This window comes from Coenobita brevimanus, chromosome 52 (genome assembly GCF_032717465.1).
Source record: "Coenobita brevimanus isolate Jiangsu-jjx chromosome 52, ASM3271746v2, whole genome shotgun sequence".
NCBI lineage: Eukaryota > Metazoa > Arthropoda > Malacostraca > Decapoda > Coenobitidae > Coenobita > Coenobita brevimanus.
In genome coordinates, this window is record NC_137005.1 from 41,550,119 (window position 1) to 41,566,215 (window position 16,097).

Below are 16,097 nucleotides of genomic sequence, written 5' to 3' on the forward strand. Positions count from 1 at the left end.
CCATACCAAACAGCATACTTTTTTATGCATTTGTAAAGCATCTGAATCAGTCAAGAGATAAGTGATTTTTGTTATTATTATTATTATTATTATTATTATTATTATTATCATCATCATCATCATCATCATCATCATCATCACCATTATTATTATTATTATTATTATTATTACAGTATTGTTATAAGAGATGGTAATTTCTCTAGGGAGAGGGCAGTGAAGTGGCAGGGGACAAGGCAACATGGAGGGGATATGTTTGTGGCCACCCCTTATAGGATTAAACCATCTGTTAGTAGATAGATAACCAATGGCTTTATTTTACCTGCACAGGTGGAGCTGACCTGACCTGCCTGCTATTACCCCAACCTTCCTACCATCAAAATGCAGCAGAGTCAGCAGGAAATCAGCAAGGAGTCAGCAGGAAAGCAACAAGGAGTCAGCAGAAATCAGCAAGGAGTCAGCAGGAAATTGCCAAGAAGTCAAAGAAGATCAGCAGGGAGTCAGGAGGAAGTCAGCAGTGTCAGCAGGGCAGGGAGTCAGCAGGGACTTGCAGTATAGTTCTTTCAGCTGAACTTGGCAAAGATTTTAGTTCTTATGCAGTTTATTTCCCTTAGCTCAGTGGCAGAAAAAGGCAGTACTAGTGCTCTACGTCCTTTCCATAGCACTTCTTTGTGACTAGCATTGTATCCATTCATTACTCTTTTACAAATCATAATTCTAGTTGGAGAGGTGGTAGTTTTGGCCAGAGGGATGGTAGTTTTGGCCAGAGGGATGGTAGTTTTGGCCAGAGGGATGGTAGTTTTGGCCAGAGAGATGGTAATTTTGGCCAGAGGGATGGTAGTTTTGGCCAGAGGGATGGTAATTTTGGCCAGAGGGATGGTAATTTTGGCCAGAGGGATGGTAGTTTTGGCCAGAGGGATGGTAATTTTGGCCAGAGGGATGGTAGTTTTGGCCAGAGGGATGGTAATTTTGGCCAGAGGGATGGTAGTTTTGGCCAGAGGGATGGTAATTTTGGCCAGAGGGATGGTAATTTTGGGCCAGGTTAGAGTAAAAGGGGTTTAGTGTGTCTGACTATTCTCGTCAGTTAACTCATAAACAGTGACTCTCTCTCTCTCTCTCTCTCTCTCTCTCTTTTAATCTCAGGTAATTTTGTGGTTACAGGTGGACGTCACCAGACCTGGCTGGTTTTACTTGAAGGAATCCTAATCTTCCTGTCATCCTGAAGCCAAGTAATGAGGAAGTCAAGAATGATTCAGCAGGAAGTCAAGAGTCATGAGGGAGAGCAGGAGGTGGTCTAGAGAGTCAGGAGGAGGTCAGCAGAGAGTCATCAAGGAGACAGCAGAGTCAGCAAGCCAGGGAGTCAGCAGAGTTATCAGGGAGTATATACTGTGGTGACTCATTCCTGCCTCTCAGCAAGTACAACAAGTGTGTGTGTGTGTGTTTATCAGTGTTGTTGGGGTATGAATGCATTGGCATTGTGTGGCCAGCGTAGGGAAGGTTAGGCCAGGCTTTGGGCAGCTTTTGGGGTGGCTTTGGGTAGGCTGCTGCTGCTGCTGTTATTTTTTCCCCATTGGCTCTGTGTCTTGTATAGCACTTTTGTTGTTGTTGCCTTACCCTGGTCTGTTTGGCTGAGCAGACCCATCAGCCACAAGCAAGCAGCTGCATTTGTGTGTCAGATGCACTTTGCTAGGGTTGGAACATGGCAAGGTGGAGGGAAAGTGGAAGAGGCTTACAGCCGTAGTCTTAAACTGTGAGCAGGCGTTCACCTTGCCCTCTCCGTAGCTTTTGGTAATCTTAACACACGAAAGGGAGAGCGTTCCCCGGCGAACAGGAGAGGATTACCACAGCGTAGTACTGACATCCACGGAGAGTCTCATAGCACCCCTTCACATGCCCCTTCGTCATGTTATATATTCACATGCCCCTTCGTCATATTATATATATTTGTGCAGTGAAAACTATGTAGAATTTGAAGGACCCAATGGTGTGAGTGATTGGAACTTTAATTTAAGGATAAAAACATTGTGTACAGAAAGTAAATAAGCTTTTAATAGTTTTATCATTAAAAAACTTCACTGCTTCTCCAGAGATGGTTAATTTATGGCAAGATGAAGACAAAGATGAATTACTGTATCCACTTGCATTTTATTTTTCACTGTTCCTGCCAAGTTGTTTATCAGATATGGTGCATGATCTTTTTATGATTAGTTTGATTAGTTCATGAAATAATTCCAACAGTAAAGAATGGCTGAGTACTACCTAAACAGACTAATCATGCACAGCCAGTTAGTTTGAAATACAAAGTCTCATGTTTGTGTTTGGTAAACTTTAACAAGTCCGCACTATTTTGTTTGGCTTGGCAGTATAGTTTTCTGGTGTATATTGGTGTGGTTTGAACCAATTTGACCTTTATTCATGATGCTCCTGGTTGGTTTTCAAATTAACCCCCATCCCCTTAGGTGTTTGGGGGACTGGTGGGATTTGGGGGTTATGGGTGAGAAAAATGCCAAAAACAAGCATGTGGGGCAGAAATGTCACAATCTGCATGACCAGCCAAGGTGTATTGGTTGGGTTATTACTGACCCCTTGAACCCCTTTGAAGCTATGTCTGACACCAGATTTTTCCTATAGTACAGGCTCTCCAAACCTGTATGCATACTCTTGCACAGACTATTCCAGAACAAATGCCAGGCTTTAATGATAAAAGAAGTAAGAATTGCTAATATTAAGAGAGTTTATTGTGTATCAATCTTGGATTTTTTTTTTTTTTTTTTTTTTTTTTTTTTTTTTTAAATAAATAAATAAATCTGTTACCAACTGTTTGCCACACCTACCCACACAAAGGGGTGCACTCTCACGCTTTCAAGGTTACCGCTTACATTGAAGGAGTAAGCATCCACTTGGAGCGGGGTGTGAAAAGGGTAACTCTGCCCTCAGTTTCAAGACTATGGGCTATGGTCCCCAAGAGGATGGGCTGTGTATGGGAGATATGTTGGAGTAGTGGTCTCAGCCTGGACTTTGACTACCGGTACTTGATCTACACCATTTTTTATTTTTGGAATAGAGAAGAGAGAAGAGAGTGGAGAGAATGGAGAATGAAAGACTGACTAAGAGGGTGTATGTGGGTGAGGTGGGGGGAGGGAGAGGGAGGGGTAGACCAAGGATGAGGTGGAGGGATGGAGTTGAGAGGTATATGAGGGAGGGGGGGGTGAGTTGGGGGGAGGGTAGTCAAATGGTGGGTGACAGAGCGACTTGGAGGCGTTTTGTCTGCGGCCACCCTTTGCGGGATTAGGGCATCGGGCTATAGATAGATAGAATTGCACTGTATTTTGAACGTCATAGATTACACGAGAGAAGTGGAGGAGCAATTGAGTAAATATGATTTGGAGCAGATGGGGGATGTGGAAGATGAAAGGGGGTGCAAGGAACAGCATGGTGAAATGAAGAGATGAGACAGGCTGTGGCACAGAAGAAGAAAGCACATACAGTAGTGAGTGGATGAGAAGCGGGTGTGGAGGATGTTGCCAGACAGAAGAGTTATAAGCGGAGAGGGAGAGAGAGGTGAAAAGATTAGTAAGAGAGAGTAAGAAGAGAGTGGATGAGGAATTTGGAAGGAATTTGAGTGTAAGGTGGAGGGAATATAAGAAATGTTCTGGAAAGAAGTAAAGAGAATTGGACTGGGTGCGAAAAAAATTAGTCGGGGAGTGAAAGATAAAAATGATAGAGAAAAAGAAGTGTGTGGTAATCATAGGGGCATTTGTCTTCTTAGTATAATAGGAAAAGTGTATGGTAGGATACTTATTGACAGAGTTAGGGAAATAACAGAGGAATTAGTTGGAGAAGAACAGGGAGGCTTTAGGAAGGGAAGAGGTTATGTAGATCAGATATTCATTCTTAGATCTTTAGTGGAAAAGTTTCTAGAGAAGGAAAAGAAGTTGTATGTGGCTTTCATGGATTTGGAGAAAGCATATGACAGGGTGGATAGACAAGGATTGTGGAAAGTGTTAAGAATATATGGAGTATATGGGAAGTTGTTGAATGCTGTGAAGAGTATGTACGATGGTGCGAAGGCTGCAGTGCATGTGGATGGTGAACTGAGTGAATTTTTCTCTTTGAAAGTTGGGTTGAAACAGGGATGTGTCATGTCTCCATGGTTGTTCAGTCTGTACATGGATGGGGTAATAAAAGAGATATATGGTAGGGTAGTGGATGTTGGAGTGGCCCTGGTGAGAGAGGGCAGTATTTGGAAACTCCCTGTACTGTTGTTTGCATATGATACTGTGTTGTTGAGTGAAGACGAAGGGGAGCTGCAAGGCTTGGTGGATGAGTTTGGGAGAGTGTGTAAGAAACGGAATCTAAAGGTGAATGTAGGGAAGAGTAAAGTGATGGTCTTTGAGAGAGGTGAAGTCAGTGAATGTATGGCGAGGTTGGATGGTGAGGAATTGGAAAATGTGAGTAAGTTTAAGTACTTGGGTAGTGTGATGAGTAAGGATGGAGGTTTGGAGGGTGAAGTGCTTGAAAGGGTACAGCAGGGAAGAAAGGTTGCTGGTTCTTTGAAAACAGTGATAAGAAACAGGGAAGTGAGCATGGAAGTGAAAAAGTTACTACATGACAGTATTGTGATACCAACTCTAACGTATGGAAGTGAAGCTTGGACGTTGTTGGAAGGACACAAGAGAGAGCAGTGGAAGTAAGTTAATTTGAGAGGAGCCTGTGGAGTCACATGGAGAGACACTCTGACAAATGAGGAGGTGGAGGAGCGTTGTGGTGTGGATGTGGATGTGATAGGAAGTGTTAGGAGAAACACACTGAGGTGGTTTGGCTATGTGGAGAGGATGGAGAGCAAGAGACTGACAAGAACAGTGTATGTGAGTGAGGTGGAGGGTGGAGAGGGAGGGGGAGGCCAAGGGAGTGGAGAGGTACATGAGAGAGGGGGATGTAAGCTGGGAGTAGGGCAGTGAAATGGCGGGGGACTGGATGACATGGAGGCGATTTGTTTGTGGCCACCCCTTATGTGATTAAGGTGTGTGGCAATAGATAGATAGGTAGCTTACACAACACACTGTACCCTTCTGAGCTGAATACACTGTACCCTCCTGAGTTAAATCAGTTGTTTGCCAGCAGCAGCCATAAAGTGAAAACCTTTGGATGTCTCCCTGATCCAAGATAGTTTCATTTTGTTTATAAAGGCTCTGACATTCTTGCATGCATCGGCCTTGGTCACCTAATGGCGGCTCTCCATGCCGCACCATCCCCAGCAACCTCCCTATTCAGTGCCTTATCCCTGAGGTCACACTCAATGACCTCGTCCCAGGTCTTTTTCGGTCTGCCTCTTGCAACCCAACCCCCAGCATCAACACTTTTCACTTCCTGCAGCCAGTTGTTAAATATATATGAGTAATAATTTTAGATGTAATATACAAAGTACATCAATGAGGAGTTATTTGATTTTTTTTCCAGTACTAATTTTTATTGCTATTTCAGAACACAGCTGGGAGAGAGGTGTGGAAGAGAGGTGGGGTGGAGAGGTATATGTGTGAAGATGGATGGAGGGTGGGCAGCCTGATGGTGGAGGAATGGGTGACACAGAGAAAGTGGTTGGAGGATGGGCAGCGTGACAGCAGAGGGAAGCAAAGGAAGTGTCATGGAGGCCACCTGCCTGGGATTAAAGCAAGTGGCCCAAGATAAATACATAAAGTGAGATAAAGTGAGTAGATAAATGAATCAATTGCTTGTTATAGTCTGTGTAGTATTTATGATGGTAATTGGCTACTTTTGCCATATTTGTAGTGTTGGTTATATGTAAAGTGATGGACTGTAATTAGTTTGCATGTACCCATTACTAGTATTATTATTATTATTATTACTATTATTATTATTATTATTATTATCATTATCATTATTATTATTAAAGTGGTTGGTGGGAGCACTCACCATCCACTCACTCGATGTAGTGCTGCTTTTGTGTGTCTGCCCTTTCCTCTCTTCCTTCTTTCTTTCCTTCCTTCCTTCTTTCCTTCCTTCCTTCCTTCTTCTGTCTTTCTTTCCTTCATTCTTTCCTCTGCAGGTGACTCTACACTGAGTGACAAGCCAAATGGTTTCCTGTACACCAGGAAACCATTTACTATGCTGGGTGGTAACCATATAAGCAAATTATGGCGCCTGGTGGTTTAGTGGGTAATTATTGCGCTCCAATCGGATTGAGCCGGTGAAGGTTTATATCCAAATGATGGTTGGGGTTTATTGCTCACGTAATGCCACTCAGGGATGAGTGAGGCTGGTCACACTCATCTTAAATGTCAGGACCAACTTGCATAGCCCCGGGCTTCTGTGCTCCTCATGAGGCAATATAGGATTAGATGATGATGATTCGTTTCAATTTTAAAGGCTCCAACATGCTTGCATGCGTTGGCCTTGGTCACCTAATGGCAGCTTTCCATGCTGCATGATCTACGGCAGTCTCCCTGTTCAGTCCCTTAACCCTGAGGTCACACTTAATGACCTCGTCCCACATCTCTCTCGGTCTGCCCCTCGCATCCCCACTCCCAGTGTTAACGCTTCACACTTTCTGCACCCAATTATTATCCCCCATCCTCTCCGCATGCCCAAACCATCTCAGTCAACCTCTCCTCATCACAACTCCAGTACGCTCCAGTCCCATCCTACCTCTCAACTCTTCCACCTTAAACCCAGGCCTTGCATGCAGGGACACACTGCACATTCACCTAATCATTGTCATTTCTGTATGTTTGAGCTTGCGAATATCCTTTTCCTTTAATGCCCAGGTCTTACTGCCATACAGCATTACACTCCTAACACATGCTGCATACAAAGACCACTTAGAATGTAGGGAGAGTCCTCTCAGTGTCAGGAGAGGCAACAGCTCCCTGAACTTCTTCCAGCCACTTCTCACCCTAGCCACAGAGCTGCTCCAGCCCCATCACCAGCACACAACATGTCTCCCAAATAACAAAACACTTCTACATACTCAAGAGACTCACCAGCAAGTTCAGTCCTTTAACACCTGACAATCTCCACCTGCTCTCCCCAGCACGCTGCACACATAAAATCAGCATTATCTCACACTAACCATTTACAATGCTGGGTGGTAACCATATAACCAAACCATATGTGCTCCCTACGTGTCAGCCAGTGGGTTGGTGGAGGGTTAGTGCCCCTCCTTGTAAAACAAATAACTCAAAGTTAAATGGCCACCCTTTACGGGATTATGGTGTCTGGCAATAGATACATAGATAGATAGTACCTCAAGTACCACTACATCTCTTATGCACTCACTTATCACAAACACTGCATTATCTTGCAGTCTACCTCTAATACCACTACATCTCTTATGCACTCACTTATCACAAACACTGCATTATCTTGCAGTCTACCTCTAATACCACTACATCTCTTATGCACCCACTTATCACAAACACTGCATTATCTTGTAGTCTACCTCTAATACCACTACATCTCTTATGCACCTACTTATCACAAACACTGCATTATCTTGCAGTCTACCTCTAATACCACTACATCTCTTATGCACCCACTTATCACAAACACTGCATTATCTTGCAGTCTACCTCTAATACCACTACATCTCTTATGCACCCACTTATCACAAACACTGCATTATCTTGCAGTCTACCTCTAATACCACTACATCTCTTATGCACCCATTTATCACAAACACTGCATTATCTTGCAGTCTACCTCTAATACCACTACATCTCTTATGCACCCATTTATCACAAACACTGCATTATCTTGCAGTCTACCTCTAATACCACTACATCTCTTATGCACCCATTTATCACAAACACTGCATTATCTTGCAGTCTACCTCTAATACCACTACATCTCTTATGCACCCATTTATCACAAACACTGCATTATCTTGCAGTCTACCTCTAATACCACTACATCTCTTGTGCACCTACTTATCACAAATACTGCACAGGATGGAATTACTTCCCACATCCTTGTGGCAGATTACACATGGCCACTCTCCCTCTTCTTTGACAGTACCGCCACCAACCCTAGATATCATCACTTTTGTTTTATTATTATTTTTATTGTTGTTATTATTATTATTATATGCACATAAATATACATGGTGTAGAGGGAATGGGGATCGTGATGAAAGAATCCTGATTGATTACGTGCTCGTAGAGAGGTCGATGCTGGGAATGGTTGCTGATACAAGGGCCATGAGAGGATGAGGAGGAGGTCTGTCAGGTCTTATGATTGTGGTATGCATGTATGCAAATTCAAGCTGAGAGGAGTGAGGTGGATCAGGAGAGAGAGGAGCAGTCAGGGAGAAAGACTGAATGTTGAGAAGTTGAGGATCAAGGAAAGGGCAGATGATTACAGGACCAAAGTAGAGGAGGAGTTAGAATAAGTGAATTGGAATGTAATGGATCTGGACAGCCTGTGGAATGCATATAGGGATTGCTTAGTTAGGAATGCTAAAGCGGTGTGTGGTGTGGCAAGAGTAACAACAAAGAAGAGAGGTATGGCATGGTGGGATGAGGGTAAGGGAGCAGTGGAGGAAAAGAGGAAGAAGTGGCTAAAGTGGTTACAGGACAGGGGTTCAGTTGAAGTAAGAACTGAATGTATTGAGAGCAAGAAGCACGTAAAGAGACTAGTGAAGAGGAAAACGAAGGAGGTAAATGATGATCTAGGAAGAAAAATTAATGCAAACTTCTCTAAACATAGGAAGTTATTCTGGAAAGAGGTGTGGAAATGTAGAAGTGAAAGTGGAAAGAAATGTGATGGTGTGAAGGATGTAGGTGGTAGATTATTAACCCATGGCGATCAAGTAAGGACCAGATGGAAAGAATAGTTTGAAAGCCTGATGAATGGGAATAGGGAGAGCAGAGTGGCTGTAAACATGATTGGTTTTGGGGGTGTGCAGAGAAGGAATGCAGTGCCAGAAGACATGATACTCACACAGGTGAAGAGTGCTGTGAAGCAGCTGAAGAATGGGAAAGCTGCTGGGGTTGATGAGGTGTATGCAGAGATGCTTAAATGTAATGGAGAGAGTGGAATGAAGTGCTTGTTGGAGATATGTAAGAAGGCATGGATGTATGAAACTGTGCCTGCAGAGTGGAAAAAGGCTATGATTGTACTCCTATACAAAAACAAAGGTGAGCGGAGTGAGTGCAAGAATTATCATGGCATAAGTTTATTGAGTGTGGTTGGGAAAGTATATGGAACAGTTATAATAGAGAAAGTAAGAGAGATATCAGAAGTCCTAGTGAGTGATGAACAGGGTGGCTTTAAGAGTGGCAGAGGATGTGTGGACCAAATATTTGCAGTGAGACAGATAGCAGAGAAGGCTTGTGAGAAAGTCCATAAGGTGTTTATGGCATTCATGGATCTGGAAAAAGCTTACGACAAAGTGGACAAGGAAAGATTATGGAAAGTTTTGCGCATGTATGGCGTAGATGGTAAGCTGCTAGGTACTGTCAAGAGTTTTTATGATAGTAGTGAAGCATGTGTAAGGGGTAATGGGCATCTAAGTGAATGGTTCATGATCGATGTGGACGTGCAACAAGGTTGTGTGATGTCCCCATGGTTGTTCAATATATATATGGATGGGATGATGAGAGAAGTAAAAACACGAGTAATGGAGAGAGGGATGGCGTTGATAATGAATGGTGATGGATGGGATATCTCAAATTTGTTGTCTGCTGATGATGCAGTACTGCTTGCAAATACTGGACAAGAACTTGGTAGGCTAGTGCAGAGTTTTACTGATGTCTGTGAGCGTCGTGCCTTGAGAGTAAATGTAGAAAGGAGTAAAGTGATGGTTATTGAGAGAGAAGGTGATTCCCAGTGTGATGTTACAGTGAATGGAGAGAGACTGGAACTGGTGAGAGGGTTCAAATACCTAGGTACGGTAATAGAAAAGAGAGGAAAATGTGCCAAAGAAGTTGAAAGTAGAGTGACACATGAAGAAAAGTAGCTGGTGCAATGAAGGCCTTGATAAGAAACAGAGGCTTGAGTGTTGCAGGTGTACTAGGCTTACATGAGTGTTAGTGCCAACTGTAACATATGGGTGTGAGACTATGGTGTGGCATGAAAATGAAAAGTCAAGAGTAAGAGCAATGAAGATGGGACTGCTGAGGAATGTATGTGGAGTACAGAGGGTGGATAGCATACGAAATAATGTGATTCATGAAAGATGTGGAGTGAGGAAGTCTGTGGACACCAGAATCGAAGAGAGTGTATTGAGATAGTATGGTCATGTGGAGAGAATGGATAACAATAGAGTGGTGAAAAAGGTATATCTGAGCGAATTTGAAGGAGGGAGGAGGCAAGGTAGGCCAAGGAGAAGGTGGAGAGATATGGTGGATGAGTGTGTGAGGAAGAGAGGTTTGGAAGTCGGTGAGGCTAGGGAACTGACAAGAGATCGAGCTGGCTGGATGAATGTTGTGAGGAGAAGTGCATGATCAGGGATTTGGCACCCCTTTTTAACGTGGCAGCATCCGGATTGACTCTATCGGATACATTTATGTGAAGCTACAGAATGTGGTGAATGTTTTTGGCATATTTGATAGAGCCAGGATTCTGGGGGCTTGAATGATGAGTGAATGGAAGCATGGCCCATTGGATTGGGCAAATTTGGGCTGTCTGGACATTGCTACTCCTCACCCTGCCCTAGGGTGGGAAAGGAGGTCTAGATGATGAATATGATTATTATTAAAATGGTTGGTGGAAGCACTCACCATCCACTCACTCGATGTAGTGCTGCTTTTGGGTGACTGCCCTTTCCTCGCTTCCTTCTTTCCTTCCTTCCTCTTCTGTCTCTTTCCTTCATTCTTTCCTCTTCCTTCTGCCTATGGGAGACTCTACACTGAGTGACAAGCCAAAAGGTTTTCTGTACGTCATGAAACCACGCTGGGTGGTAACCATATAACCATATTATTGCACCTGGTGGTTTAGTGGGTAATTAAGGCGCTCTAGTTGGATTGAGCCAGTGCAGGTCCAAGGGGTGGTTGGGGTTTATTGCTCATGTAATGCCAGTCAGGGATGAGTGAGGCTGGTCATTGTCATCTTAAATGTCAGCACCAAGTTGCTTAGCCCTGGTTCCTGTGCTACTCATGGGGCAGTGTAGAATTGGATGATGATGAATATATGATTATTATCCATCCATCCATTATCCAGTCCTATGCCGCCCCATGAGGAGCGTAGGAGCCCAGGGCTAGGCAGTTGGTCCTGACATTTGAGTTGAAAATGACCAGCCTCACTCATCCCTGAGTGGCATTATGTGAGCAATAAACCCCAACCATCCCTTGGATATAAACCTTCACCGGCTCAATAAACCACCAGGCGCCATAATTTAGTTATATGGTTACCACCCAGCGTTGTAAATGGTTTCGCGGTGTACAGGAAACCATATGGCTTGTCACTCAGTGTAGTCACCCTCAGGCAGAAAGAAGAGGAAAGAATGAAGGAAAGAAAGACAAAAGAGGGAGTGTAAAGTCACCCATAGGCAGAAGGAAGAGGAAAGAATGAAGGAAAGAAAGACAGAAGAGGGAGTGTAAAGTCACCCATAGGCAGAAGGACAAGGAAAGAATGAAGGAAAGAAAGACAAAAGAGGGAGTGTAAAGTTACCCACAGGCAGAAGGAAGAGGAAAGAATGAAGGAAAGAAAGATGTATTATTATTATTATTATTATATGTAGTAGGTGGGGGCATTCACCATCCACTCACTTGATGTAGTGCTGCTGTCGGATGTCTGGCCTTTCCTCTCCTCCATCCTTCTTTCCTTCCATCCACTTCTGTCTTTCTTTCCTTCATTCTTTCCTCTTCCTTCTGCCTATGGGTAACTTTACGCTCCCTCTTCTGTCTTTCTTTCCTTCATTCTTTCCTCTTCCTTCTGCCTATGGGTGACTCTACACTGAGTGACAAGCCAAATGGTTTCCTGTACACCAGGAAACCATTTACTACGCTGGGTGGTAACCATATAACCAAATTTTGGTGCCTGGTGGTTTAGTGGGTAATTAAGGCGCTCCAATCGGATTGCGCCGGTGCAGGTTTATATCCAAGGGATGGTTGGGGTTTATTGCTCATGTAATGCCACTCAGGGATGAGTGAGGCTGGTCACTCTCATCTTAAATGTCAGGACCAACTGCCTAGCCCCAGGCCTCAACACTCCTCATGGGGCAACGTAGGATTGGATGATGGATGGATGGATTATTATTATTATTATTTTTATTATTATTATTATTATTATTATTGCCAACGGCCATGCCACGTTGAGTACACCGCTTCCCGTCCGATCAGCGAAGTTAAGCAACGTTGGGTCTGGTTAGTACTTGGATGGGTGACCGACTGGGAAAACCAGATGCTGTTGGCATCCCTACGTGTCAAGTGGGGTTGGTGGAGGATTAGTGCCCCTCCCTGTAAAACAATTAACTCTAAGCCCTTGGCCACCCCGTTTGGGATACATGGCGTCTGGCAATGGATGGATGGATGGATTACCATTATCATTACCGTACTATTTTCATCATTATTATTGCTATTGCTACTGCTACTACTACCATTACTACTACTACCAGTATATACTGCTACTACTACTATTATTATTATTATTATTATTATTATTATTACTGTTAGTGTTTATTATTATTGTTATTATTATCATTATTATTATTATTATTTCTAATTATTAGTCCTATTCATCATTCTTTTTTCCTCCCCCACAGGTGAAGTGAAGTGAAGTAAGGTCTAGAAAACAAGGAAAAAGAAGTGAGAAATAGTAAAGAACATGCCTAGTGAAGTGGGCCACACTCATCCCCTTACCAGTCAAGCCCCTGGAATTATGAACTCACAAAAACATGTATGTGTTTGTGTATGTGCTTTGTGCTACCAAGCAGTGTGTTGGTATTACTGTGCTATTGAAATGAGTTAGTGTGCCTGCTGCTGTGGATTAGTTTATGTTGCCTACCTGTACCATGAAGATGTGATGGCTGGTACTACTGGCTACTACTACCACTACTACTACTACTACGACAAAGTGTGAGTACCCCATTCATGATTAGGACAATTCTGTTTTTAGTCATCCACTTTCACTTGGCCAATTGTCATCCTTCTCCTGCCTGTTTTACTTAACTGAGTGGCAGAGAAAGACAATACTATGGCTGTACATCCTGTCCATAGCACTTAATATTATGGCTGTACATCCTGTCCATAGCACTTAATACTATGGCTGTACATCCTGTCCATAGCACTTAATACTATGGCTGTACATCCTGTCCATAGCACTTAATACTAAGGCTGTACATCCTGTCCATAGCACTTAATACTATGGCTGTACATCCTGTCCATAGCACTTAATACTATGGCTGTACATCCTGTCCATAGCACTTAATACTATGGCTGTACATCCTGTCCATAGCACTTAATACTATGGCTGTACATCCTGTCCATAGCACTTAATACTATGGCTGTACATCCTGTCCATAGCACTTAATACTATGGCTGTACATCCTGTCCCTAGCACTTAATACTATGGCTGTACATCCTGTCCATAGCACTTAATACTATGGCTGTACATCCTGTCCATAGCACTTAATACTATGGCTGTACATCCTGTCCATAGCACTTAATACTATGGCTGTACATCCTGTCCATAGCACTTAATACTATGGCTGTACATCCTGTCCATAGCACTTAATACTATGGCTGTACATCCTGTCCATAGCACTTAATACTATGGCTGTACATCCTGTCCATAGCACTTAATACTATGGCTGTACATCCTGTCCCTAGCACTTAATACTATGGCTGTACATCCTGTCCCTAGCACTTAATACTATGGCTGTACATCCTGTCCCTAGCACTTAATACTATGGCTGTACATCCTGTCCCTAGCACTTAATACTATGGCTGTACATCCTGTCCCTAGCACTTAATACTATGGCTGTACATCCTGTCCCTAGCACTTAATACTATGGCTGTACATCCTGTCCATAGCACTTAATACTATGGCTGTACATCCTGTCCATAGCACTTAATACTATGGCTGTACATCCTGTCCATAGCACTTAATACTATGGCTGTACATCCTGTCCATAGCACTTAATACTATGGCTGTACATCCTGTCCATAGCACTTAATACTATGGCTGTACATCCTGTCCATAGCACTTAATACTATGGCTGTACATCCTGTCCATAGCACTTAATACTATGGCTGTACATCCTGTCCATAGCACTTAATACTATGGCTGTACATCCTGTCCCTAGCACTTAATACTATGGCTGTACATCCTGTCCATAGCACTTAATACTATGGCTGTACATCCTGTCCCTAGCACTTAATACTATGGCTGTACATCCTGTCCATAGCACTTAATACTATGGCTGTACATCCTGTCCCTAGCACTTAATACTATGGCTGTACATCCTGTCCCTAACACTTAATACTATGGCTGTACATCCTGTCCATAGCACTTAATACTATGGCTGTACATCCTGTCCATAGCACTTAATACTATGGCTGTACATCCTGTCCATAGCACTTAATACTATGGCTGTACATCCTGTCCATAGCACTTAATACTATGGCTGTACATCCTGTCCATAGCACTTAATACTATGGCTGTACATCCTGTCCATAGCACTTAATACTATGGCTGTACATCCTGTCCATAGCACTTAATACTATGGCTGTACATCCTGTCCATAGCACTTCCTCATGACTAGCAGCTCAGTAATCAGGATGGAAGGATGGTAATTTTAGGCCAAGTTAAAGTGAGCTTCGTATAGTTGTACCTCCTTGATTGCTGGTTTGGTCATTGCGTTATTTCCTGATCTTATAAATAATCCAGAACCGTCAATATCCAGTAGTTGTAAATCATGGTAGTGGTGATATCATCGTGTGAGGTTTGGCTGTGAGGAAAGTTGAGGAATATCAAAGGGGTGTCAGTATTGCTTTATTTCTTTAGCTTTGTCTGTTTATAGCCAGGCGCCATAATGCTGTGAGGGTTGGCTGCTTGTCTTTGAGTTAGGCTAGTTGTTGTACAGGGAGGGGCACTAACCCTCCGCCAACCCACTTATTGACACGTAGGGAACACGTATAGGTTGTTATATGGTTACCACCCAGCGTTGTAAATGGCTTCCTGATTTACAGGAAACCATTAGGCTTGTCACTCAATGTAAAGCCACCAGTAAAGGAAAGAAGAGTAACAAAAAGTGACAGGATAGGTAGGAGAAATAGGAAGAGAGGAGGACAGACACAGAAAAAGAATGATAAAGGTGAAGGAAGCACCTTAGTAGGCAGCACTACAGCAAGTGAGTGGATGACGGTCACCACCACTTACGACGTTGATCTTACTCTTATAAGGAATTCAGTACCGGGTACCATCAGTATAGTGGTAAAATAATCATAAGTGTGGTTAGTCTATGAGGAAATTTTAGGACAATCAAAGGAATTTTCATGCATGGTGTTCCTCCTTGTAGTGACAGTGCTAAGAAAACACCTAAAAAATATTGACCCACTTTCAGAATTGTAAGCAACATTCAGCAGTTGATAAGTGGTTTTAAATACTGCATTTGACACACACAAAAAGCAACTAAGCTACCGTATTGGGCTTCATTTTGTCTCGTATTGTTTATAAAGGCTCCAACATGCTTGTTGCATCACCTACTGGCAACTGTCCATGCTGCTTCATCTCTGGCAGCCTCCCTATTTAGTCCCATATCCCTCAGAATCACACTGTGTTACCTTGTCCCAGGTTTTTTTGATCTGCCTCTCACAACCCTACCGCTGACGTTCACGCTTCTCACTTGCTGCAGCCAGTTGTCATCCCCCTTCCTCTCCACATGTTTAAGTACTGTATAGGAAAAATCTCATAGCTACTGCATTAACTTCCCCAAATTACTTTAAACTCAATTGTACAATGGAAGAGTTGAAGGATGGGACTGGAGTGTATTGGTGTTGTGATGAGGAGGGGTAGATTGAGATGGTTTGGGAGGAAGGATGGGACTGGAGTGTATTGGTGTTGTGATGAGGAGGGGTAGATTGAGATGGTTTGGGAGGAAGGATGGGACTGGAGTGTATTGGTGTTGTGATGAGGAGGGG

At 43.2% G+C, this 16,097-nt stretch overlaps 1 non-coding gene across 1 annotated transcript; it reads left to right on the top strand.

Moving 5' to 3' along the window:
• Nucleotides 1–12,250: 12,250 nt before the first annotated feature.
• Nucleotides 12,251–12,369, top strand: LOC145400560 (5S ribosomal RNA). Its single transcript, XR_013897445.1, has one exon. It is a non-coding gene; the product is annotated as a 5S ribosomal RNA (ribosomal RNA).
• Nucleotides 12,370–16,097: the final 3,728 nt, after the last annotated feature.